The sequence below is a fragment of the Neophocaena asiaeorientalis genome, unplaced genomic scaffold (assembly GCF_003031525.2).
Source record: "Neophocaena asiaeorientalis asiaeorientalis breed wild unplaced genomic scaffold, Neophocaena_asiaeorientalis_V1.1 C49030098, whole genome shotgun sequence".
Taxonomy (NCBI): Eukaryota; Metazoa; Chordata; class Mammalia; order Artiodactyla; family Phocoenidae; genus Neophocaena; species Neophocaena asiaeorientalis.
In genome coordinates this window covers 1-3,409 of record NW_020185189.1, presented here as the reverse complement: position 1 = coordinate 3,409, position 3,409 = coordinate 1, and the positions used below count along the sequence as shown (strand labels likewise).

The window sequence follows — 3,409 nt, the reverse complement described above, 5'->3', positions numbered from 1 at the left end:
CTAGAACAAAAAATTTCACAATTTGTATGAAAACACAAAAAGGAAGCATTTTAATTTACTTATCGGTCATACGCCCAGGAAAAACCATCCATTCCCCCACACCTCAGAAAAATCACCACCAATTCATTTCTAGGTCATTGATGGCATTAACAGTATTTAGCCCTCCCTTGTCAACATCCAGACATCCCTGGTTCAATCTGAGCAATTAGTGTTACATTTCCAGTTGCTGGAATGCCCCACCATCGTCTTCACTGCATTACACTTGACAAGGCACCTACCAACAATGCACATGGTAGGAAGTGAGCCATGAAGAACATAATGGCTTGAACGAAGAGCTAACTGTATACCCTGGATCTGCCAACTGAGTAAGGACACTAATGGAAACGTAAAATTATATGAGGCATTCTTTATTCATCCTCTCCAAGTTACCAGTGTGTATTGTACTAGGAAGTAAAGCATAGAGGAAGGTGACAACAGCCACATATACGAAATCTCCCTAGAACTAAAAGCAAACTAAACAAAATGCAAACTAGAGTGGGCCAATGAACTGACTCCCATTTGGGTTTTATTTGTGGCTGCAAGCAACCTCTAAACTGAGGTTCATAAATTAGGGAACAGTTTAATGCACTGATGGATCAGCAATTTGCATAAGAACATTATTAAAATATTTTTGAAGAGTTGCATGTGCTTCATTGCTGAATTTGGTGCCAACGGTCAAGAAATAGCTAAATAAAAAAACAAACCTCAAGTATTTCCTTTTAATATACCTACTTCCAAAAATTACAAAGTATCTTTAAAATGATTTTCTATGTCATTCCTCAAGTGAATTAGTCAAACAGGTAGAAACTCATAACTGTAATATTACACAATAGAATAATTTTCCTTCAATAACTTAGTCTGTTCCAAAGTATTTCTGTCCAAAATGTGTAGGTGCAACAGGATGAACTTCAGTAGTTAAAATTGTGATCTCTGGAAACTCCTGAATGATTGATTTGGCACCTTCAAAAAATAAAAGAGAATTGTCATTATGGCGGAATTTTTTGATAACATTACTTGGAATTCAGTAATTTTATAATCAGTCACTAGGTCTAATATTGACAGACCAAGAGCAATGACCTTTGGACACATAGTCAGACTTGGTTAATCTCTTAGTTTATATAATGTCTGTATCTGAAAAGTTTTGATAGTAGTCAGACCATGTTTCCACCCACTCACTAATAAATTCTTAGAATCAAATTGTTTTCTATCCAAGATTTGAAAAATATATTCAGTTATAGCAACTTTTCCCCTGAAGAGTCTTTTTTTGTTTTATTTTAAAGGCAGCTGGAATACAGAGAATACAGTCCTTTCTGGAAACAGGATCATACATAAGATGCTGGTTTCTCAACTGGAACACTGTTGAAACAAGTGCAAAGACTTCTTTGTTATGTTAGAGAAAGCTAGCTTTTGAGAAGTTATGACTCTAGCTTGGGCGGGGAGGAGATGGAGGAAGAAAGGAAAGGGACTAGCTAGGATGCCAGTCAAACTAAAAAGCCATAGCAAGGCTGCCACGGAATAAGATTTTTTCATCTATAATGTCAAAGAATTAGTATACTATTCTAATGTATACTATTACAACTAACACGGTTACTTTTCTACTCCCAAAGACAGAAAACCCAATAATTATTTGGTTATCTCAGTGTTTACAATGCCACCTCTGTTATATGGATGGATAACCAAGCAAATTACCCTTTGGCACCATCAACATTTGAACTACAGGTAATTTTTTATTATGAAACAGCAAGATAATCAATGGCATACTAAATGCAGCCATACCAACTGGTTTCTCTGTAGCCTCTTCAGGGTTGGCTGAGACTTGGAACCTTTGGAAATGAGGAAATGCCCTAACTAGAAGCCACATATTTCTCTTTCTTCTCGATTATGAAACAAATACAAATTCATTGTAGAACATTTGGAAAATACAAAAAAAAGCTTAAAAAAGAAAATGAATCACTTAGAATCCCACCACCCTAAGACAACCACTATTAATATTATGTGATTTAAAATGAAAATTGAAATAGTATTGTGCATCTGTCTAGCCTTTCATGCTGAGGAAAGATTTATTAGGTCCCATCTTAATCCAAGCCTGATTTTGGTAGTCATAATAGTCATAATTTGTATTAGTCATCTCTAAACTTGGCGATGACATTTTATACTATTCTAATGCTGTTGTTTATTCTGCTCTTACATTTACCAGATTCTTTGATGTCATTAAATATTTTTTCAAAAACATGATCTAACAGTTATATAATATTATACTCTTTGAATATACAGTTGACCCTTGAACAACATGGGGGTTAATCCACATATATAACTTATAGTTGACCCTCTGTATCTGCAGTTCCTCTGCATACATGAATTCAACCAACCATGGACTGTGTAGTACTGTAGTTTTCAGTATTGAAAAATATCCACGTATAAGTGGACCAACGCAGTTCAAACCCACGTTGTTCAAGGGTCAACTGTATATTTATTTAACCATTTCCAAGTAAGTCATTTATATACTTTCAAATTTTCTCTTACATGAAATACAGCTTTACAGTGACTATCCTAAATGCTGAATTTCTACATGCCTTTATGATTATTTTCTTAGGATACTTTCACAATCGTCTTAGATTACATGGCAAAAAAAACTAGGGTCGTAAATTAGGCTTACCTCTCTCAGGAAATGGAGGACACAAGTTCTTTCACTGTGCCCTTTGAGCAGAAGTCTAACTTTACAAACTTTTGATCTTTGCTTCACACTGCAAAGCTTACTTCAGTAAGACCACAGGGCTAGCTAGAACCTCGAGTTTCTTGCTGTTTGAGAGCAGTTTTCAGGCTCAGGTGGGGAGGCAGGAGAAATAGTGACCTTTCAGCCATTTGCAAGCTCTACTCTAACAGGGCCACCATGAAAACAACTGCAATCCCCTTCAATGGAATTAGTTCATACTTCTCCATTTGAATTTGAACAACAGTAGAATGGTGTAAAGTATTACCACTAAGCTTAGAGATGACAAACACAAGTTATAACTACCAAAATTCAATTTGAATTTAATGTGGAAGCAAATGAACTTTTCCTCAGGATAAGAGGCTGGGCAGATGTACACTTAACCACCCCATGACCATCAAGAGCATGAACTCACCATGAGGAGTGGAGAACAGACTGAGTAGGATAATAACACTAGGTTGAACTCCATGTTCTATGAGAACCTTTACAGCTTCAATTACAGTGTTTCCAGTGCCTGAAATAAAATGACAACCAAATGCATTGGCAACTTTAACATTCATCTCAAAATGTCTTTGAGTTTCTTTGAAGTAAAGGCAGTTTAGTAATGTAATACAAGATACTACTAGAGGGCTTCCCTGGTGGCGCAGTGGTTGAGAATCT

General features: G+C 36.0%; 1 long non-coding RNA gene across 1 annotated transcript; it reads right to left on the bottom strand.

Annotated features, from left to right (window-relative positions):
* Nucleotides 1–391: 391 nt before the first annotated feature.
* On the bottom strand, nt 392–3,261 carry LOC112392082 (uncharacterized). Its single transcript, XR_003001624.1, has 2 exons — nt 3,165–3,261; nt 392–999 (listed from the first exon to the last, which is right to left on the bottom strand). It is a non-coding gene; the product is annotated as an uncharacterized LOC112392082 (long non-coding RNA).
* Nucleotides 3,262–3,409: the final 148 nt, after the last annotated feature.